The 24,626-nt window shown below is 36.6% G+C and overlaps 2 pseudogenes; both read left to right on the top strand.

Annotated features, from left to right (window-relative positions):
- The first annotated feature begins 20,488 nt into the window (after positions 1 to 20,488).
- Positions 20,489 to 21,022, top strand: LOC149169675 (polyadenylate-binding protein 4-like; annotated as a pseudogene).
- A 2,169-nt stretch (positions 21,023 to 23,191) lies between these two features.
- On the top strand, positions 23,192 to 23,725 carry LOC149169674 (polyadenylate-binding protein 4-like; annotated as a pseudogene).
- The last annotated feature ends 901 nt before the right edge of the window (positions 23,726 to 24,626 follow it).

Below are 24,626 nucleotides of genomic sequence, written 5' to 3'. Positions count from 1 at the left end.
AAATCTACTTTAAAGACTAGTTATAACGTTCAACTCTTCCTAACTCTCTGCTTTCAGCACATGGAATTATGTGAAGCACGATTAGAAAGTAGTTAAAGATTAGTCTAAAAAGTACTCAAAGCCAGCTGTAATTTATTAGTAATCTGATCTCTTAAAGATGCACAATTTATGATAAAGAGACCATCCATATGTTAACATACAACTTTGAGAAACTAAACTAGAAATCAGCTATGAAAATAGAGTAAAGGCGGCAACTTTGAATCTGTCAACTAAAAATACCATCAGATATAAAGCAAATACACAAAGACAAAAACAATCCCGGGTTAAAAACCTGCAAAAGAACAATACTGATCAGTTTAAAATAAAGGCTGGAAATGAAATGACATAAGATCAAATGGTACACTATCATACATGATGAAAGAAATAAAGATTGCTGAAAGCATGAAAATGAAACCAAACACTATGTACATGGGCTGTCATAGATGGGGGCCCTCCATCCACGCAACCAACTTAAAAGATCAGCTACGAAAAGGTGAACAGAACAGTCTTCTTTTTATAAAACCAGCATGTCAAAATACAGTGAAAAGTGTTGTAGGAACAGCCTTCTAAAACAGAGTTTTTATAACAGAATCAGCGCAGCAATTACAATACTCCAAAAAGCTAATCTACAAGCGTTGGCACACGCTTATTTATAAGCACAGAGGAAACTACTCTCTGCGTGAATTAAGCAACTACAGCCTAACCTATTAACTACGCAGCAACACGCAGTCTTAGCTAATTAGCTTGTGCAGCAAACACGTAGGTAACTCCGTCCACTTTTAAGGGAAACGGTCATCATGGGAGACAAATCTATGCTTGGATCCTGTCTTTAGCTGTCCTCGTGGCGTGGAGGAGGTGCCAACTACGGTTCCGTGTCCCAACTGTTCACGGCTCTCATGCCACCGTTTAGAACTTGACCGTTTGACCGAGGGAGTACCTGCGTTGACCAAGGGCATACGTGACTGGTTTGGCTCAACCAATAGCATACGATCCATGTGTACATCCAACCCAACATGCCCATGTGGCTCGTTCCTTGAGAAGACACGTGGAGCATATCAAACAACAAAAAGGCTGCGGAATCTCTGAACAGCTGCGGAATTGTTGAACAGCTGCGGAATTGCTGAACAGCTGCGGAAACTCTGTTTATATGTCAAAAATCTAAACCAATAGTAAAACATAAGCAAAGTTAACTAATTATGCTTAGAGACATCAAATGTAATGATCTGGGCGGAAAATAGAGCAAAAGAGAGGGATAAGTGAAGAAAAGCTGTAGGTAATGATGGATAATCAAGTGCAAGTTTGAGGCTCTACACCTGCCGCCCGCTGCTGTAGCGTCCGTCGCGCCTTGTTGAACTCCGCCTGCGCCTCTACATACCCATGTGTCATCGCTTCAACGTTTTCATCCTCGGCGCGGGTCGCCCTTGGGCCGCCCGCCCATCGTGTGCGGTGCGCCCTCGGGTCGCCCATCCAATACAACGCCTGGTTCTTGTCCGCCCATCGAACATACCTCTGCGCGCCTGTTTGCCTTATCGCAGGGCGGGGCACCCACCCGGGTCGCCCGCTGCACACGTTACGCCCGCTGTAATATGCCGCAGGGCGGGGCGCCCACCCGGGTCGCCCACTGTACACTTCCGCCCGCTAATTATCGTGCCGTCCACATATGGAGGGGCGCCCGCCCGGGTCGCCCTCCCGTCACGAACGCCACCGCTGTTCGGTTATGTCGCGCCCATGTTGAACCATCCGCTGTCATATCGTTCACCCCTTGGGCGCGGGTCGCCCTTGGGTCGTCCGCCCGCCGTGTGCGGTGCGCCCTCGGGTCGCCCGGCTCGTCCTCAACTCGCCTTCGTTCATGTGTTGCCCGGTCGGGTTGTCACACCCGCGTGCCGTGTCGCTGTCTCCTCGGGTGACTCTGCCCAACCGCCCATCGCAAACGCGCCCGCCGGGTCGCCATGCACGGTTCGCCCTGCCCGGCCCGCCCGCGGTTCATGTCTTTGCCGGGTGAAACATGGAGCGCGCCCTGCCCAAACTGCCAGGGCGTTACACATACCTTCGTGAGCAAGATCTATATCTATCTCGAGAGCTTGAAGTAGAGCCTAAGTAGAGCCTGTTGAAGCACACGTTTATCCAGGACCAGTAGCTAGAAAACTCGACATCCTCAAGTTCATTCGTGTTAACGGAATTTGTGAAACTGAGAATGGGCGAGCAAGTAGAGTTATGGTCACAATCTGCCTGACTTTTACAAGAAGGCTCCAATGGTGCAACCCACTGTATCTCTACTCCATAGTTCCATTGCCTCACAGGCACCGCCGGGTTGAAATTTAGGACACTCGTGTAAGCCCTGCAACCACCGGAGTGTACCCCTATTGTCTGAGAAGCGGTAAAACCTCCTGCTATAAATTGCAACAAACACCATCTTTCCTGCACGCCATGGCTACCTCGGCTTCATTAATATATGTATGACACGAACTGCTTGAACTACAATTCAATGGTGATGCCAGTATTATAGGATCGCAGTTCAACAGCATAACTGTGTTCGTACTTGTAAGATTGAAAGGTAGGCTCTGATTCAATTGCAGTCCCTGGTTATTCATGTCTCGAGTCTCACAAGAATCATTAAGCAGAGGCGAAGTTTGAATAACCAGCCTCATGATGGCTGGATTGATACTAATGCCACAGAGAATGAGTCCCTCACCTCCCTGCTGCCTCAGAGCATTGATCTGCTGTCTCAAGTTTCGCTATGACGCGGTTTCGCTATGACGCCTGCATTACCCAACATATGTTTTACACAGGCCAACACATGTAATGTATGTGGCGAGTCTAGAGTGTATGATAATGGCACACACAAGCACATGGCTTGCATGCAATGCACGTGGTAAGGGAGAGAGAAAGTGGCTGGTCCTCATAAGTTGTCCAATACTAACGGACTTTTATAATGACTTTAATAAGTTTGGTTCCATTTATGATTGTCCAGCATTCGAAGTAATGTTGTATCTCTCCCTCGAAGTGTTGTTATGATATTATATTGTATAACGCATTAGATATTTTTTTTACTCATTGCTATATTGCCATATTAAGCTGTGGAGCATCTCTTTGGCATTCTATATATTATGAAGAAAATAATTGTTTTATAAATTTTTATTTTGATATTAAACATGAATCTTAAACTTCTAATAAATAATAATAATTAGTGTCTTAGCTTAATGTCTCACTTGAAATTGCTGAATTTGCAAATGAAAATTAATTAACTAGAAAAGCAATGTCTTGATTTCTATGGTTTTATCCTTAATCAAAATTCGCTACAGACTTACAAGTTAAGATCAACAGTCGTCTCATTTCATTTCATCGACTTGGAATTCACTAAATATGTGTTGATTTTAGGTAGAGGCAGATCAAATACACATTGTGAAGCGCATTGCGTTAAGAAATGTACTTTTCCTCTCTTTGCCAGGCGAGTGCAGTTTAAGTTACCAACTCTCCTCTGCGTAAAAAGAGCAGAAAGAAGACATGGACAAGTATAAATTTATACATAAACTCGGGGAGGGAACATACGGGAATGTCGTCAAGGCGAATGTGAGGGAAACTGGTCAAATTGTGGCTATCAAGAAAAGTCGTGCAGATATTACGGAGGAAGGATTTCCTACCAGTTCTTTCAGAGAAATCACAACTCTCAATATGCTCTCTCGTTGTAAACACATTATCAAGTACGAATATATTTCTAATTTTCACAGGGCAGTTCATATCGCTGCTTTTCTGTTCTATCAGTCTACAACAGATGATGCGCTAAAATGCTGAAAGAACTCTTTGCTCCACTCTTTTATTTTATTTTTATATGTCGTAGTTTGCTGGTTGTGGAGATCGAATGGATTGAAGGTCGAAAGCTTTCTCTCTACCTGGTGTTTGAATATCAAAACTTATAGTGCAATGTCAAAACTTATATATCAAAGGCTTCTTGCCTCATTCTTCTGTCACCCTGACTCCAAGGAAATAAGAAATCTAACGCTGGCTGGAAAGAATCACTCGTTATCTAGGACCAGGAACTAGGTCTCTTCTACTGGCCCAATGAGCAGGCCTAATTTTTTATTGAGTCAGTGTTTGCTAGGGGTACTGGGTCTTATCTAGTCCCTCTAACCACTATAGGCAGGGATATTAGTACGACCTAATCACTTATCAACCCAGAAATGCAGGCTGAACTTAATGCAGGGACTTGCTGCCTCACAACCTCCCTTGTTTATAAATGTTTTCTCTTTATCATTATCCTTGCATTTACATTTTACTATTTTCACTCCAACTCTGTTGGGCTTATTTCCAATTCGTTCTCAAGTCATGCATTTAGTTTCAAATATATTTTTTTGCTTCAATCTTTTTATGAAAACGTTAGAATGAAGCATGTAAAAAAAATTATTGATTTGAAACATTATTTTTCTAGGCTAGTTCTTTTAAATTTGATGAATCATTGCAAATTGTTCACCAAATAGACTTTAGCATGTATTAATTTTTTGTTGGGGCAATATATAAATATAAAAGTTCTATTTTGAAAGCACTATAATTTGTAAATAAATTTGATTAAATTTATTATTAATATAAGTATTAACATGATGTTTATATTTACAAAAATAATCCAAAATTATTTAATTATTTATATTTTTTAGCCAAGAGGTTTATTTTATAGTTCAGCATGGGAGTGATGTGTATGTTAAAAGTTAAAAGTGATATGAGGATGAGGGTAAACATTTAAATGTTTACTCAATTAATAATAAAAAATTAAAGCAATAAAATAATAAAATTCAATTTCTTATATTTTGATTTAATTATTAATTTGTGCTTTGTTAAAATATCATGGCTTATCAATACCACAAGCCCAAAAACTATAACTTATTTTACCACCAAAATATTTTGTAACAATATGACAAGATTCTTAACCATGGATATCCACCCCCCACTTTACCATGGATATTATTAGCTTGTAAAAAAAATAGGATTTGTTCCAATACAATAGGCCAATACCATGGCTTATCAATACCACGTGCTCAAAAAACATAACTTATTTCACAATCAAAATATTTAATAACAATATGAAAATATTCTTAACCATGAATATTCACACCCACTTTATCATGGATATTATTAACTCATAAATAGGCTTTGTTACAATACCATGGGCGACTACCATGGCTTATCAATATCACATGCCCAAAAACATAACTTATTTCACAATCAAAATATTTTATAACAATATGACAAGATTCTTAACCATTGATATTCACCCTCACTTTGTAATTGATATTATGTATTTGTGAATAGGATTTGTTAGAATACCATGGGCTAATACCATGGCTTATCAATACCACACGCCAAAAGATCATAACTTATTTCACAATCAAAACATTTTATTAAAAAATGACAAGATTCTTAACCATGGACATTCACCACCACTTTACCATGGATATTATTAACTTGTAAATAGTTTTTGTTACAATACCATGGCTTATCAATACCACATACCCAAAACCCTTAACTTATTTCACAACAAAAATAATTTATTTTAATTTAATTTTCTGACATTTTTTTAATTGAAGCTAAAAGAAAAAAAGGTTATAATTACTTTTGAAATATATTTAAACCCTAAATGGACAAGTAAAAATATTCTCATAAAAATTAAATTAAGATTTTAATAAAATTAAAAATGAGAATACTTTTATATTTAAAGTTGTGAAATTTATATAATATAGATAGTATTATTAAGAACCAACATAGATCCATCTTGACTAAGGATCCAATGGATAGGAGCAAGCAAAGTGACTAACAATAATAGAGGAAAGGAATGAGAGATGGAGTAACAAGGGATAGATGGAGAGAGAGTGACGAAGAGAGGAGAGGAGGGGAGAGAGATAGGAAGAGAAGGGTAAGAAAGACGAAGACAGAGATGGAGGGGAGAGAGAGAAGGGGAGAGGCAGGGAGATAGTTACAGAGTTGGAGAGAGAGAGAGCGGGAGAGATGTGGGGGAGAGACAGAGGAAGGTGGGAGAGAAAGAGAGAGATGGGAAGGAAGAGAGAAATATGTGGGGGAGAGACAAATGAAGGTGGGAGAGAAAGAGAGAGATGGGAAGGAAGAGAGAGAGATGTGGGGAAGAGATAGAGGAAGGTGGGAGAGAAAGAGAGAGATGAAAAGGAAAAAGGAGAGCACTGAAGAGAGAGGAGAGAGAGAGATGGAGTTGGAGGGGAAAAGAGAGGGAAGGAAGAAAAAATACATAGAGGAAAAAAGGAGGGGAGAGAGAGAGAATGACAAGGGAGCATTGGAGAGAGAGTGAGAGAGAGAGACGAAAAGGGAGGGAGCGAGAGAGAAAGGCATATATATGGAGAGAGAATGTGTGTGTTTTGGGGGTGACATAGAGAGGGAATAATAAAGAGATACATCGATAAAAATATAGGTATTGTATAGTATTATATAACTAGTCTAGATCCATCTTAACTCCGGATCTATGAAGCGCCGAGAGGGATAAAATCTCTCAAATTGCAAACATTTCCTCAAGTTTTGAACTCAAAAAAGAGGTTTGCACCTCTAGAGATTGGATCCCTCTCAGCGCTTGATAGATCCGGAGTTAAGATGTCTCTAGGCTGGTGTAAAATATTTTAATGTAAATTAACTATATATTATATATCATTTAAGAAAAATTATGTATATATCATGAAAAAATTAAGTTTTTATGATTAAAAGGTCTATTTTTTGGTCCTATATATACTCTATTTAGCAATCAAAAATACAATATAAACAATGAATAATAACACATTGTATTTTGCACTCTAAATAAGTTTGCACGTGAAGTAATTTGATCCCTCTCTCATGTACTTAAGATGATCTATATTGGTAATGATACATAATACTATATATAAATATTGATATTTATTTTGTCCATAAAATCTTGGATAGATGGTGATCGGATGCTCTGTTAAGACACTCCTATTTTGGACCCATTACTAAATTCTTACTGCAACATTGTTCTTTTAGTACTAAGTCATACAGTTTTTATGGTTATACTAATCCATAACAACAAGGATTTTTCCTTTGATTTAAGATGACTGAACCTCACAAGCATATGATTCCTTGGAGTGGATCACGCACATTCGAGATGGTTATCAACATCCTCGATTACAAATTGATGATCATTTTTATATTGAAAAGTATTAGTATTGATAATTATTTTAAATGTGGGTTTTTTCTAATGATACTAATTTTGACAAAAGTGTGATGTTTACTTCGTGTGGACTTGTCCGACTTAAGTTTTGGTTCTTGTTCTCTGTTACTTCATTTCATTGCGGAGTCTGAGTATATTTGATGTGAATTGTTGTACTCTGACACTTTATCATAAATTTTATGTGTTTATGCAATTTCTAGCATGATCATAAAGCTTATTACAATTAAATTACAAAGATGTTGATTTAGATAATCAGTCCGAGATTAAAATTCAAGTAACTATTCATGTTTTACATAAATAAATTATAATAAGAATAACACATAGGGTTCATCAGTCTTGACGGAATGTAAGTACTTTTGTTTTTCTAATGAAATCTCGTTGCCTTTTTGTAACATGTATTAACATACATTTAAACAAAAATATATATACATAACGCTAGATGCAAACTCTGAGTCTGACAATAAATTGGATAATATAATTAGTTAAACTTTATATTCAATCTACACCACGGGAGGTTTTTGATGATTAAAGTATATTACACCATAATGTTAAGGCTTAATTAAACGGTAGACAATGTTGATAAACCCATGGTAAATGTTTACATGGTCGATTATATTTATTTCCCCATCCCAAGCCTATGGTATTGATTCTTCTCATACCCTAGGTTACACATTCTGAAGTTTCTTGATGGCCTACACCATTACTTCAACATGACTCGATACCTCCACTCCAAAGGACACTTGGGTTGCAGAAATCTGTAGATTTATCACCGCCTTATCCAACAGTGGAGATCGATGGTTCAATTTCCTGTGTAACCACCTACCCTACACCCTCTTGGATTGCTCAATCATTTCGACACCTAGTGGTTAGGGTTTTGCCAGTCTACAATTTTATTTCGACATCTAGGGTTTCTTCCTCCAGCAGTTGCAGGTAACATCCACAACCCACATTCATTCATTCTCATATATGCTACAAGTTTAGCTTACTCATTTCATGCAGGGTTATATTGATATGTCTCTCTCATCACAGGTATGCCAAGGTTGTTCATAGTTTATTTGAGGCTCATGGCAAGGAATTACTTGACTACCAAGTCACTCACAAACCTCTCTTTACAACATCTTAGTTTGTAACTCCATGCTACTAGCTAATAGAATGACTGGTTCAACCCAATCTTATGAGGAACGAATGCCAGATTCTTCTCTCTGCTCAGGTAAGGAGTCTTCGACCTTCCTAGGCACAATTTCCATTGTTTGTTGAAGTTCAAAATTAGTTTTACCATGAAGTAACTTCCCTATCCTCTTTTGGTGGTTGCAAGTTTGCTTCTTGGTAGATTTTTTATTTTTTATTTTTGAAATAATCATCATAGCGAGGTTCACAAAGGCCATGGCTTTCTCTAACCCTGGTGTTTCTTCCTCTGGGTTGGTCCTTTGCTTCCCCTTACTTGGGGTTTTCTATCAAATGTTTCCTCTAGCCCTCATAGATGGTTCTTCCTTGTGGTTAAGAGAGAGTTTGACAGTTCCTGAAGGGTTTACTGAATTATGGCTTACTATATAAGTCTCATTGGTTTCCCAGTAGTGGTCATTTGCAAACAGGGTTTTATTATAGTCTTAGCTACTAGTTTTTTAATGGAAATTTTCACTTTTGTAGTGTTCATTTTTTATTCCTTAACAGAACTCGACCAAATGTATGAAATAATTATTATTATCAAGAAGGTTCTTCACGGTTTTTCTTGCTTAAATGATTGCTAGAATCTGCACTGTATTTCTACTGTAATTTCTGTTGAGTAAAGTAATTACCACCCAATAAGTTAATATTTTGCTTCATGTAATGTATGTGTATACTGCTTTCCGTGTTCTAATTTTTTTTAATGTTTATTCTCCAAGAAAGGTCATGTTCGACCAAAACTAATCTACTTTCTATTTTCTTTTGTTTTGTTTTCTGAGTAACAGAAGTATGCACAGTTTGTACTACCCAACATATATGTTGTCATTGCCCCACACACACACACATATATATAGATAGATAGACAGATAGATAGATAGATATCGTTGATGTGGAACCTTAGAGTTGGAACTTTTTTTTCTTTACATGTTTTCATGCCTACTCTATAGGTACCCGACGATAACGGGTCCGAAATTCTCCTCAAACTGTCTCCGCCCATGGGGTCTTTACTTTCCCTACAACCGGTTCTAGACTAGTCTGAGATAAACTCAGACTTCAACTGAAACCCCTAACTACTCATTAGAACTAGTTCCTATTCCCTTCCCTAGAGGATTATTTCACTGTACAAAAATGGTTTCTTGCTAAAACATAGATTTTACTTCCCTTGGTTTTCTACTACCAACCAGTTCCTTCTCACTATGGTTCCTACAGGTCTCAATAACCTTAAATGGGTTTAGTATAACCATATTATACTTCTCATATTCAGTCATTTGTATAACATATTTCTAATAAAATATTTAACAGTAATTTATTTTCCATTCCATTAAAAAAAAAAATCAAAACAGGCTTCAATGTAAAGAAACAGAACCACAAATAAACATAAAGTCTGAGAACATTAATCACACTTATCTGATTTAGCTTAGGCTTGTCCCAGAAACTCAACCTGGAAAGGTCACACCACCCTTCCAATGAGATCAGCAATCACGTCTGATTCTCCCCTTGAGCTCCTTGCTTCCAAAACGGTTAGATAAACAGTTACTCTCTGATCAATTCTCAAGCTCCAAGACCCTGTCCTACCTAGAATTTTACACACTTAAGTCATTTCAAAGTATTTCCACTAGTTGTAGTCCAGCTCAAGAAATACTCCCTAGAAACGTCCTGCCCAGCGTCAAAAAAGCTATTAAATTCTCTTTTCTTCTCTCTCTTAGGGTGTTTCTCTCTTGCTAACCAACCCCTTCTTTTCCCCACTGAGGTTCTTTTAACCTCCAGGAAAGAGAGAATGGTAATGGTCAATAACTGTCTAGAAGTTCAAGAATTCGTTTTGGACCTCTCCATGAGTTTCCAAGATTCACCCAAAATCTTTCATTCATTTAATAATAAAAATAATTACTTAAGTATCGAGTTTCATTCTGGCTTTTCAACTAAGCCCTTACTTCCTTAAGTCTTGTATAGTAAAAGTAAGAAATAATAAATGACAAATATTCACAATAACTAGGGATGTCACATGTTCCCCCTCTTGTGCAGAACACCTTCCTTAGTGTTCATATTTGTTCTCGGAACATCAGGATATGCTTATTGCATAAAGTTTTCATCTTCCCAAGTAGCTTCCTATGGGCTAAAGTGCCTCCACTACACTTTAACTTGGGTGATAGCTCACCTCCACAACATTGTTTCTCTCTCATCGAGAATATGTAAAGGTTCTACCAGAAACTCTCTATCTGGTTCGACCTGTTCCACAACATAACACTCCTTTAGTCTATTGAATCATCAAATCAATACATATACTTCAAAATTGAACATGCAATTACTTGTACATTCTGCCAACTTATAATGTGTTTGGAATCATCACATATTTTTTTAACAAGGGAAATGAGAAGCACATTGTGAATGTGTATGTGACTTGGTAGGGCAAGTCGATATGCCAAAGGTCTGATCCTTTCCAATATCTAGAAAGTTCCACAGTATCAAGGTGTTAATTTTGCACAACTACCCCATCTTAGAGTACTCATCTTTGGTTTAACCTTTATATAGACATGATCACCCACATGGAATTCTCGGTAGGACCTTTTTTTATCTGCATATGTTTTTGTCTATCTTGTGCAGCCCTTAGGTTTTGTTGCACCTGTTTCACTGCATGATCCATTTCCAATAGCATGTCAGGTCCTAACATTAGCTTTTCTTTTGGACTACTCCAATTATTAGGTGTTCTACACCTTTTCCCATACAACACCTCAAAAAGGCTCATTTTTAACGATTCATGGTAAAAAAAAATTGTATGCAAATCCTACTAAATTAAGGTACTCTTCCCATTTTGTTGGTTGTTGCATTACATACATACGTAGCATATCCTCAAGTAATTGATTCACTTGTTCAGTTTTCCCATCTGTTTTTCGATGGTATGCAGTATTGAATTGAATCTATGTACCCATCCATGTGAAGATATCTTTCCAAAATGCAGTTGTAAACTTCACATCTCTATCAAAAATTATGACTCTTGGTATCCCATGCAGTCATAATACTTCTTTCATGAATATATCTTGAATTTGGGTAGTTTGGTATGTAGATTTCACAGGTATGAAATGGGCTACCTTACTTAATTTATCCACTACTACCATGATAGAGTCATTTTGATTCTTTGATCTAGGTAACCCGGTTATAAAATCTAGGGTAATCATATTCCACTTCCATTCAGATATAGGCAAGGGGTAAAGAAATCTTACAGGGTTTTGATGCTCCGCTTTGACCTACTAACATTCTAAACACTTAGCTAAATATTCAACAATATCGTTCCTCATACTAGGCCAAAAGTACCCCTTCTTAATTGCAAAAAATAGTTTCTGATATATGGAGTGAGTAGTATAAGGGCTTTGATGGAATTCATCAAGTATAAACTACTTAATTGACCCCTAGTTAGGCACATATACTCTACCTTTGAAGGTTAATAAATTGTTACTATTTATACCAAATTCAGATGGTGTTCCAATATTTTGTGCTTGCTTGCTTTGCTGCCATAAAAATTTGTACTCAGGGTCCTTTAGAGTAGCATTTTTAATTTTTTCAGAAAAGTCAAATTCCACCTGAGTGTAGGAAACTTCATACACATAGTGTAACTTCCTACTTAATGCATCAGCCACATGATTTTCCTTTCCTTTAAGGTGTTTAATGTCAAAATCAAATTCGCAAAGGAAAGCAGTCCACCTAGCTTGACATGCATTTTAAGTTAGGTTTCTTAAATAATTTGGTCAAACTACTATGATCTGTCATTAATAAAAATATTTTCCCTAGCAGATAATGTCACCAAACCTTTAGAGCATGTACTACAATAGTCAACTCCATATCATAAGCATAATATGTTTACTCATGCTCCTTCAACTTGTGGGATTCATAAGAAATTACCCTACCCTCCTGCATCGGGAAACCTCCCACACCTTCTTGATAGGCATTTGTACAAACAGTGAACTCTTTCTCTGGGTCTGCAATTTACAGCACAGGGGTGGTCTATAATAATTTCTTCAACCTTTCAAAACTATGTTTCCATTTTGTTGTCCATTTAAACGCTCTTCCTTTTTTCTACAAGGAATTTATAGGATATGCAATTCTGGAAAATCATTCTATAAAGTGGTGGTAATACCTAGCTAAACCCATAAAAGGTCGAATATCGGTCACATTTTTGGGAACAACCCATTCCATGATGGCTTTAATTTTCTTATGATCCACAACTAAAACTTCTAAAGAAATAATGTGTCCCAGATATTGAATTTGATCTTGATAAAAATCACATTTACTGAATTTGGCATAAATTTGATTTTCTCTTAAAGTCTTCAGCACTATCCAAATATGTTCTTGATGTTCCTTCAAATTTTTTGATTAAATTAGAATATCATCAATGAAAATCAAAACAAACTTGTCCAAATAGGGGTGGAATATACCATTCATTAGGCTCATAAATGTGTCGGGTCATTGGTGAGCCTAAATGGTAATACAACAAATTCATAATGACCATAATAGGTTTTGAATGTTGTTTTGTATATATACTCCTCCTTGATCCTTATTTGGTGATATCCTTATCGTAAGTCAATTTTTGAAAATACGGTAGCACCCTTGACTTGGTCAAATAAATCATCAATTCTTGGCAATAGGTACTTATTTTTGATAGTTAATTTATTTAGTTTCCTATATTCAATGCATAATCATAAGGTTCCATCTTTCTTTCTGACAAACAATACAGGGGCTCCCCAAGGTGACACACTTGGGCGTATGTACCCCTTTTCAAGTAACTCTTGCAACTGTATTTTCAGTTCTGTTAGCTTCAGAATACTCATGTGATAAGGAGTTTTTGAAACTGGTGTTGCTCCTGGGACCAATTCTATCATAAAATCAATATCCTATTTAGAGGAAATACTAGGATCTCCTCCAGAAATACATCAAATTCATGAATGATTGGGATATTCTCAAGAGTGGTTGTTTTGTTCTTAGAGTTAGTATAACCCACTTGCACTGCATAAATTTGACAACCTTTCCAAATACATTTCCCTAATTGATGGGTTGTAATTGGGCACAATTTTATGCCTATTTTTATGCCTTGGATCTCTTGTTTAATACCTTCATTAGTGAGAAAATTGATTGTATTTTATTTGCAGTTTAGTAAGGACCAATGTTTTTCCAGTCAATCCATCCCTATTAGCATATCATAAGATCCTAAAGGTAGTAGGTTTATATTCACCTTGACTTTTTGTCCTCCTATATCAAGTGGCCATTATTCCACTTTGGCAGATACTCTTCGCTTTGCTCTGGTGGCCAGTTGTACTAGCCACGAGTTCCTAAATTTAATTTTGTGAATATGCCACATCTCAACTAATTTTGGATTAACATAACTCAAGCTTACACCAAGATCTATCAAAATAGGAATAGGACGATTAGCTAATTTAACTTCAAATTCGACCGTCACTAGTTGATATTCATCATGATGATCTTTTAGTGCAACATTGATTCATAGTATACTCCTTGCCACCTCTCCAACTGTAGAGGCTTTTTGAATATTGGCAGCTAGCTCCTCTGGCATGGTGAGGATAGTTTTTATAATAGTGGGGTTCCCCACATCCGCAACACGTAAAGGAGGTTTCTGTAGATGATTATTTTATGGCTTGCTAGATGCCTATGTTGGTCTAGATTTGCTTTGTGATCAAAGTTTCTACAAATTTTCCCCGGATCATCCATTTGGTTGTTTCCTATGTGGAATATTATTTCTAGCTATTTTTGCACCTTTGGGATTTTGAAAACCCCTTTACCCTTCTTTTTTTGTCCATCCTTTGATGGCATCACCTTTTTGTCTCATCTATTGATAAGATATTCGAGCTTTCTAGATAACCTCATCCATGGACTTTGAATTGTCAAATTCCAGTCCCTCCTTCATGAAAATGTAGGTTTTAACCCTATACAGAAATTACTTGCATACGAATTCTTAAACAAAGAAAATAAACAATGCGAGAGCATAACCCATAAAACACATATGCACAGAGATTTTTTTCCCTGGATCCCAAAACCGGGACTACCAGCTTGATTTTTCATTATGTTCCTTTCAATGTTACAATACATATTTATACATGACAAAGCATCCAATACCATGGACCGAAAAACCATCGCGTCCAATACCATGTGCGAAAATCATGCACAAAACCATAGGTAGGTTCGCCCAACCTAATATAGGGTCCAAAATAAAAAATTCCCGGGGCGCTGCCCCGGACCCCGTAGAGGGGGGCTACCCGCCCCCCTCTAACCCCCCGTTTAACTACGTAGATTAGTCGTGGAAAGAATATAACACAACCCAACAGAAAATTGGTAAACTACTGATAAAACACTGCACCTTAGCTTTCACCTCCCGAATATAGGGAACATATGATAAGAAGGAGGTGAACTTGGTTATGAATTCATCCATGGACTGTTGGCCCAACTTCAAGTCATGAAATTCTTTTGTTTTTTCATCATAGAACCATTCCGTCATATACTTATCTTTAAAGTGTTTCTGAAAATTGTCCCATCTTACTTCTTGTTAATCCACTCTTCAAACAATTTTAGCCTCCTCCCACCATAAGGTGGCTTTACCTTGTAGCTAATAGATTGTCAATCGTACCTTCATATTGTCATTGTATCCATAAATCTGGAAATACATGTTCATATTAATTAACCAAGCCTCTGCGGCTTCCTCCGCTTCTCCATCGAATGTTGGAGGTTTAATTTTCTTAAAATCTCCTTGCAGCGCTATATGATGTCTCTTGTTCCCTTTTCCTCTAGAATCACTTTCATATTCCTCTTCATTATCAATCTTACCTCCTTCGATTTTCGGGTTGTCCTCCCTTTTTCAATGCATTTCTCCTCTTTTTCTGTCTTCTGGACTGGAATTTGGATTTCTATGTTTCTATATTCTGAGAGGCTTTCCATTATTTTCTCATGTTCCAGCCTTAGCTGCTCATTATCAACCCTTAAATTTGTCATTTCATCTCATAACCATTGAATTGTTTCTAGTAGCATAGCGTTCGTGAGGTGACATTCTCCCCCTAACTGAACCCACATTTTAGGATTAGCTTCTATATGTGAAACTAGTATAGGTCCTCTTGTTGATATCCCAGGTGGAGTGATTCTTGCTCCCCTCCTCATGCTACTCCTTTGTGCATCATTTATATTTTGTTACTTCACAATTTCCCATTAGGCCACAATGTCGCGACCTTGATGCTCTGATACCACTTGTAACATGTACTCATATATATATATATATATATATATATATATATATATATATATACACTACATGCAAAATTTGAGTCTAACAATAAACTTGATAATGTAATTAGTTAAACTCTATATTCAATCTACACAGCGGGAGGCTTTTGATGATTAAAGTATATTACACCATAATGTTAAGGCTTAACTAAGTGGTAGACAACATTGATAAACCCATGGTAACTTTTTACATGGTCTATTATATTTATTTACCCTTCCTAAGGTTATGGTATTGATTCTTCCCATACCCTAGGTTATACATTCTCAAGTTTCTCGATGGTCTGCACCATTACATCGACATGACTTGACACCTCCACTCTAGAGGACACCTGGGTTACAGAAATCTATATATCTATCACTGCCTCATCCAGTGGTGGAGATCAATGGTTCAATTTCCTATGTAACCACCTACCCTACACCCTCTCAACTTACTCGTTCATTTAGACACCCAACAATTGGGGTTTTGTTGGTTTGCAGTTTTATTTTGGCATCTAGGGTTTCTTCCTTCAACAATTACAGGTAACTTCCACAACCCACATTCATTCATTCTCAGATTTGTTACATGTTTAACTTACTCGTTTCATGCAAGGTTATATTGAGAGGCCTCTCTCGTCGCAGGTCAGTCAGGGTTGTTCACAGTTTATTTGAGGCCATGGAAAGGAATTACTCAACTACCAGGTTAGTGAAAAACCTCTCTTTATGGTATCTTGGTTTGTCACTCCCTCGTGCTACTAGCTAACATAATGACTAGTTCAACCCAGTCTTGTGAGGAACGAAGGCCCGATTCTTCCCTCTGCTCAGGTAAGGAGTCTTCGGCCTTCCTAGGCAGGGTTTCCATTATTTGCTAAAGTTCAAAATTAGTTTTACCGTGAAGTATATTCTCTGTCCCCTTTCGGTCGTGGTAGGTTTGTTTCTTGGTAGATTTTCAAATTTATTTTTTAAAATAATCATCATAGCGAAGTTCACATCGACCATGGCTTGGTCTAACCCCGACGTTGCTTCCTCTAGGTTGGTCCTTCGCTTCCCCTTACTTGGGGTTTTCTATCAAATGCTTCCTCTAGCCCTTGTAGAGGTTTCTTCCTTGTGGTTAAGAGAGAATTCATACAACAGTTCCTGAAGGGTTTACTGAATTATGGCCTATTGTATAAGTCTCGTTGGTTCATGGAGGCTTCATTGGGGAAGCGATACCATGCCACGTGCATTCATATTGGGGGATATATATTGAGGAAAAAATGACATGATATATTCAGCATATAACAGGGGGTAAAGGGTTTTTATATTGGTAGGTATAAAAACTGGAGCTTAAAGTTAATGAAAAAATTTTAAAGCGATATAAAAAATGTTAATGAAAAATGGATACCTATAATATATAGTGAAAGTAGGGGTTTTTAAAATTGGGAAGGTGTACTAAGTTTATATTGGTAGGGGGTTAAATAATGTGATTTTTAGAGGTATTTTCCAATATGTAGCCAAATTAAGGGTATTGTTTAGTATGTCATGAATGCATGTGATATGTCAAAGGTTGATTGAGTGAAGGCCTCGTGTGTTGGTTTCCCAGCAGCTTCCATACGCAGCCAAGGTTTTATTATAGTCGTAGCTACTGTTTTTTTAATGAAAGTTTCCACTTCTGTAGTGTTCATTTTTTATTCCTTAAATGATGGTTCTGACCCTGTATGTAATTAAACCCTAACATTTCTCAAACAGCTGTATGAAATAAATATTATTATGAATAAGGTTCTTCACAGTTTTTATTGCTTAAATGATTGCTAGAATTTACACTGTATTTATACTGTAATTTCTATTGATGAAGGTAATTACCATAAATTTAATATTTTGCTTCATATAATGTATGTGTATATTGGTTTCCGTGTTCTAATTGTTTCTTAATGTTTATAATGTATGTGTATGTTGGTTTCCATGTTCTAATTGTTGTTTAATGTTTATTCTCAAAGAAAGGTCAGATTCGACCAAAACTAATTTGCTTATTAGTTTATGTACCTTTGTTTTGAGTAATGAAAGTATGCATAGTTTGTACTACCCAACGTATATGTTGTCATTGCCATTGTACTATCCAACATATATGTTGTCGTTTATATATATATATATATCATTGATGTGGAACCTTCAAGTTGGAACTGTTTTTTTTCTTTTTCTTTATATATTTTCATGCCTACTCTATAAGTACCTCATGTTGACGGGTTCAGAATTCTTCTCGGCCTGTCTCCGACCTTGGGGTCTTTACTTTCCCTACAACTAGTTCTGGACCAGTCCAAGATAAACTCAAACTTCAACCGAACCCTTGACTACTCATTAGATCTAGTTCTTGTTACTCACCCCAAAGGTTTATTGCACTATACAAAAATGGTTTCTTGCTAACACACGGAAGTTACTTCCATTATTTTTTTTCTACCAACCAATTCCTTTTCATTATGGTTCCTATAGTAACTCAATAACCTTAAATGGGTTAAGTCTAATAGTTCTCATATTCAATCCTCTGTACAACAAATTTCTAATAAAAGATTTAACAATAATTTATTTTCCATTCCATGAGAGAAGAAAAAAAAAAACTTTCCAAAATAAGATTCACTGTAAAGAAACAAATCCATGAGACAAGAAAAAGAAAACAAAAAAAAAAAATCAAAATAAGATTCGCTATAAAAAAACAAAACCACAGATAAACATAAAGTCTCAGAATATTAGTCAAACTTATCTGATTTAGCTTAGGTTTGTCCCAGAAACTCAACCTGGAAAGGTCACACCACCCTTCCAATGAGATTGGTAATCATGTCTGATTCTCCCCTCGAGCTCCTTGCTTCCCGAACGGTCAGATGAACAATGACTCTTTGAGCAATTCTCAGGATCGAGGACCTTATGCCACTTAGAATGACCTTATGCCACTTAGAATTTTTCAGGAGATTTCCACTAGCTCTAGTCCAACTCAAGAAATACTCCCTAGCAATGTCTTGCCCTTGAGATAAGCTACTAAATTCTCTTTTCTTCTCTCTCTTAGGGTGTTTCGCTCTTACTAACCAACCCCTTCTTTTCCCGCTAAAGTTCTTTTAACCTCCAACCGTCTAGAAATTCAAGAATTCTTTTTGGACCTCTCCATGAATTTCCAAAATTCACCCAAAATCCTTCATTCATTTAATAATAAAAATAATTACTTAAGTATCGAGTTTCATTTTGACTTTTCAACTAAACTCTTGTTTAAATCTTATATAATAAAATAAAATAAAAAGATGACAAATATTCACAATAACCGAACATAATACATTTTTCTTCTGGTTAAACTATGACATGTTATTCTTACACATATCACAATCTAACACATAAATGAACATAAACTTAAAAATATCTCTAGTGTTTAATTAACACTCACCCTCCCAACCACTCTATATCAACCCAATTAAGATTATATACCTCGCTTATATTAAAAAAAAAAACAAATTGATATGGATCTCATGCCATTAACGTCCTAGATGTCCGTCACCACGGCCACGATGCCCACCACATCCGCCACCTAATCCAAGACCTCCCTACACGCCTCTGCGACCACTAAAACCACGCCCCAACCCACCACCAGGTCCTCCTGCTCTTCCCCCACCTCCTCCTCCGCCGCCACCACCAGCCATTCTTACCTATATATATATGGTCTTGCCTTCTCTCTCGCCTGTCGCTCTTTTATGGGCACCCTGCTGCTGTTGACTTCAACGACCATTCAACGTCGATTATGGCCACAACTAATTTTAGTTGGGGAGTGGCGGTGCGAATAATATAAATATATTCTTATCTTGCTATGTATATTCTTCTGAAAAGGGTAGGCAGGTGGTAACTGCTATGACAAACATTGGCCCCATCTCCCTACAGGGCTTTTCATCCTAATAAATTTCATGTAACCAACCATGTTCATAACAATTCCCAAGGAAGAAACCCTCACGGTGGAGGTGGCCAGTAATCGTAAACCACACTCAATAAAATCCACATTAAACTTTATTTTACTTTTTATATTGTATGCAACATCTAAATTTAACTATTTATATAATATTTCACCTATTATGATTAGGTGTATATTATTCGTTTATTTTAATATATAAATATTTATTACTACATACTTTAATTTTTTATTATTACTTTTTATTTAAAATAAAAGAATTTTTGAAATGCGCTTACCAAAATTACTTTTAGTTAATATATTTTAGACATTTTTTACATCTATCTTTTTAATAAACATCACTTTGATACCTTAAAAAATCGGGAAAATATTTAATATTCCAAATACTAGTTACATATCTTATAATTAAATAAATAATTTTTTTACCATAGATGTTGCAATAAATTTTCATAAGCAATGTAGTTATAACAATGTGCCAAAAAACAATTTAAAAGCAAGGAAATTGAGGTACTTGGTATATACATGTTTTTGTTAGAGCTTGCTTTTGGTGTGCCTATTAGTTTTAGGAGTATGTTCCTATTGGTTAGGAAGTTGTTGAAACCTAGTTAGTTGGGAGATTCTCTCTAATTAGTTAGCCTCCCAGATTGGAGTGTGGTTGAAATATTCTCTCAATCAATTGATTTTGTGTCCAAAAAAGTCTGTGTATCTTGAGACAACACTTCATGTATTTATATGCAACATTTTTTTATTGATGAAAAGTGTGCTTATGTAATTTTGTTTTGGTATCAGAGCAAGCTTGGGCTTACTTCCTCATAGGAGGGCCTAGGGACATGGGAAGAGTAGATTTCCTATAGTGAATTTTGTGATTATTTGTTTATCCATTGTCTTAAGGAGAATTTCCACCAGCAAAGATCAGCGAACGGGCAATGGTGCATGTTGGATTTGCAAGTGGTGTAGCACTCATATCAAAAAAACTACAACAACAGCTACCACTAATACAATAGTAGATGCTACCTCATCGTAATCGCCCATATTGTTATCCACTTGGAAGGAAAGTCAATGAAACTCCTTTATCTAGTGCCGCGAGAGGGATATGTACTTTACCATTAGACATGGGCAACCTTCTTTTATGTGCAGCTAAGACAACCATTTCACAACCGATACCTATCTGATCTTTGGTTTCAGCTCTTCCAAATGCAACTCTGTAATAACAATGAACAATGGTTGGAGAAAGCATGTATTCTTTGGTGGATCAGTGGAAACATGATCATGTAGCAAAAATTATTGTTATGCTTTTCGAAATGGACCAAATTGAGGTTATTGACTTGTTCGAGTCTCCTAAAGCCTTGATGGATAAAGTTTCAAAAGTGATGGAGATTCTACAGAATGTGGCACAAGCTCAACTAAATCCATTTAATTAGCTTGCAGTGTTATCTTTGAATGATACACTTGTGTTGTAATGTCATGTTTCTTAGGGTTCTATATTTTTCTACTACTAGTATAACAAGGTTTCCAATCTAAATGGGGGAGCTTAGACTGATTGTGTTCCTTGATTTGAGTGGTTGTTGGGAATTGATAGAATTTCCTGAGAGCATTGGTAATTTTTCAGTGCTTCAATTTTTGAATCTTGACTTTTGTGTGTAGTTGAAGGCTTTCCTAGTGCAATAAGAGGGCTTAAAGAGTTAAAGCACCTCACTTTAAGATGGTGTCGTAAGATGGTGGTCAATTCACATTATATCAGACAACTCAGTTAATTGAATCAATTGGTCTTGCCCATAACTTTGGATCTTGCAATGGATGCTAGTGGAGGTGATCTCATAAATCTTACAAATATGAGGATGTTGGAAGCATCTCTAATGTCATATTTTTAAAGGTGGAAACTAAGGTAATTTTCATCCCGTTTTATGAGATAGCTTGATAGGTGATGGCTATCCTATTGGTAGCTATGACAATAAGTGGACGACATGGTGAGAATTTATAATTCTTTGATTTCTTTGGGATGTTGGATGTATTGAGACTTTATTAAGCCTAGCTAACTCAATATAGGTATAGTTATGTTGTTAGAATTTGCAACTCGAACAAATGATAGAGAAAGTATAGAGATCCAAGACATTAATTCAACCAAGATGCTAAAGATGGAGACAAAAATGCCCATTATGTGAGAATGTGTTGCAGAAATGATGGAGAGGGCCTAGACACATTAGAAATATTGGAGTAGAAGTTGAGATTGGATGATGGACATATGTAGGTTAAGCCATGTGAAATAAAATAGACTCATGGGAAAACAAACCATGTTCTTAACCACTTGAGTTATCAACTTGTTGTAGTTACTACAACCCCCTCCAAAAAATTTCGTATATTTAAATTTTGGAGCCTTCTTATGATCATGTCATCTTTCATTTTAAGTTATTAATGTCATGCCCAGTCATGTTTTTTAAGTGTTCAAATATTCCTTTAGGAATTCTAAGTGTTATACTACTTTCTTTCTCATGTCCAACTCTTGATGTCTTCATAAGCACACTTCTTCCAAGCATGCAAGATAGTGCATATCTTGAGAGACAATGATTGCATAGTCCTTAGAGATAATCATTTCACAATCCTTGCTCACAGTAACTGTGCAATCTTTGCTCACAATCACTCTGCATTCTTTGCTCATATTGATTGTGAAGTCCTTGCCAATAACGATTATGCAATTCTCACTGATAGCAATTGCGCAATTCCTAGTGACGGTGTAAGGGAATCCTCTGCAAATTGTGATTGTGCACTCCTTGTTGACAGTAAGAGTATACTTCTTCAAGTCAGTATTGTCACACCTCGTAGTGGCAGTCAATTCACTCTTGGCTCCTAGTTTCCCAACATGCACTAATCGCACTCACAAACCTTAACCCTAATTGCATGTTTACTCTCCCTATATAAAGATTCCAGTCCAAAGCTCATTTTCACATTCATTATTTTCTTTGTAGCTATGCACATTCTTAGAGCATAAGGAGTATCTTAGTTGAAAATGCACCATCTTCTGAGTGAGTTTCTCACCTATTTCTTTTTCTTTATTTTTCTCTTGCATGTGTCAATTTTGCTTGCTCAATATTTTGCAAGTGTCACTCTTGATTGCTTTCATTCTTGAATTTGTCGCTTGTGTTTTCTTTTGTTTTTGCATGTATTACTTTCACTTTTGCATGTCTCGCTTTTACTTAGTACCTTTTCATATCTTGTTAAGATCATATTGGAACACCTTCTAAGAGGTAGCTCTAGTGCACTCTTTTGCAATATTTAATTCTATCTATCATAAAAACATGTGCTGGACACATTCCCGTGGCATATATCACCTATTGGTTGCAATTGACACTTGTGTCATAAAGATATGCAAGGATAAGTGTTCCACTTGGAGTTATGTGTTGCTTTATTGTCATTTCGTTGTACACATCTTGGTTTTGGGTATTGTGCATCTCCTTGTCATATGTGTGGTTGTGTATAAGTGTGAGATAATGTTCAAGACCTGTTTGGGCTTACTTCCTCATGGGAGGGCCTAGGGACATGGGAAGAGTAGATTTCCTATAGTGAATTTTGTGATTGTTTGTTTATCCATTGTTTTAAAGATAATTTCCACAACGAAGAGCAACGAACAGGAAATGGTTCCTATTGGATTTGTAAGTGGTGTAGCACTCATACGAAAAAAACTACAACAACAGCTACCACTAATACAATAGTAGATGCTACCTCATGGTAATCGCCTATATTGTTATCCACTTGGAAGGAATTTCAATGAAATTCCTTTATCTAGTGTCACGAGAGGGATATGTCCTTTACCATTAGACATGGGTGACCTTCCTTTATGTGCAGCTAAGACAACCATTTCACAACCTATACCTATCAAATCTTTGGCTTTGGCTCTTCCAAATGCAACTCTGTAATAACAATGAACAATGGTTGGAGAAAGCGTGTATTCTTTGGTGGATCAATGGGAACCTGATCATGCAGCCAAAATTATTCTTATGCTTTTCGAAATGGACCAAATTGAGGTTATTGATTTGTTCGAGTCTCCTAAAGACTTGATGGATAAAGTTTCAAAAGCAATGGAGATTCTACAGAATGTGGCACAAGCTCAACTAAATCCATTTAATTAGCTTGTAGTGTTATCTTTGAAAGATACACTTTTGTCGTAATGTTATGTTTCATAGGCTTCTATATTTTTCTACTACTAGTATAACAAGGTTTCCAATCTCAATGGGGGAGATTAGACAGATTGAGTTCCTTGTTTTGAGTGGTTTTGGGGAATTGATAGAATTTCCTGAGAGCATTGGTAATTTTTCAGTGCTTCAATTTTTGAATCTTGACTTTTGTGTGTAGTTGAAGGCTTTCCCAGTGAAATAAGAGGGCTTGAAGAGTTAAAGCACATCACTTTAATATGGTGTCGTAAGATGGAGGTAAATTCACATGATATCAAACAACTCACTTAATTGAATCAATTGGTCTTGCCCATAACTTTGGATCTTGCAATGGATACTAGTGTAGGTGATCTCATAAATCTTACAAATATGAGGATATTGGAAGCATCTCTAATGTAAGATTTTTTAAGGTGGAAACCAAGGTAATTTTCAACCCGTTTTATGAGATAGCTTGATAGGTGATGGCTAGCCTATTGGTAGCTATGACAATATGTGGACGAGATGGTGAGAATTTATAATTCTTTTATTTCTTTAGGATTTTGGATGTATTAAGACTTTATTAAGCCTAGCTAACTCAATATAGGTATAGTTATGTTGTTAGAATTTTCAACTCTAACAAATGATAGAGAAAGTATAGAGATCCAAGACATTAATTCAACCAAGATGCTAAAGATGGAGACAAAATGCCCATTATGAGATAATGTGTTGCAGAAATGATGGAGAGGGCCTAGACACAGAAATATTGGAGTAACAATTGAGATTAGATGATGGACATATGTAGGTTAAGTCATGTGAAATAAAACAAACTCATGGGAAAACAAACCATGTTCTTAACCACTTGAGTTATCAACTTGTTGTAGTTACTACAACCCCCTCCAAAAAATTTCGTATCTTTAAA

Source organism: Pinus tabuliformis, chromosome 4_2 (assembly GCF_031772625.1).
Source record: "Pinus tabuliformis cultivar Carrire ecotype Pingquan chromosome 4_2, CPIR1, whole genome shotgun sequence".
In the NCBI taxonomy this organism is placed as follows: domain Eukaryota; kingdom Viridiplantae; phylum Streptophyta; class Pinopsida; order Pinales; family Pinaceae; genus Pinus; species Pinus tabuliformis.
Note: the sequence above shows the minus strand (reverse complement) of the source record. Positions and strands in the feature narration are given on the sequence as shown.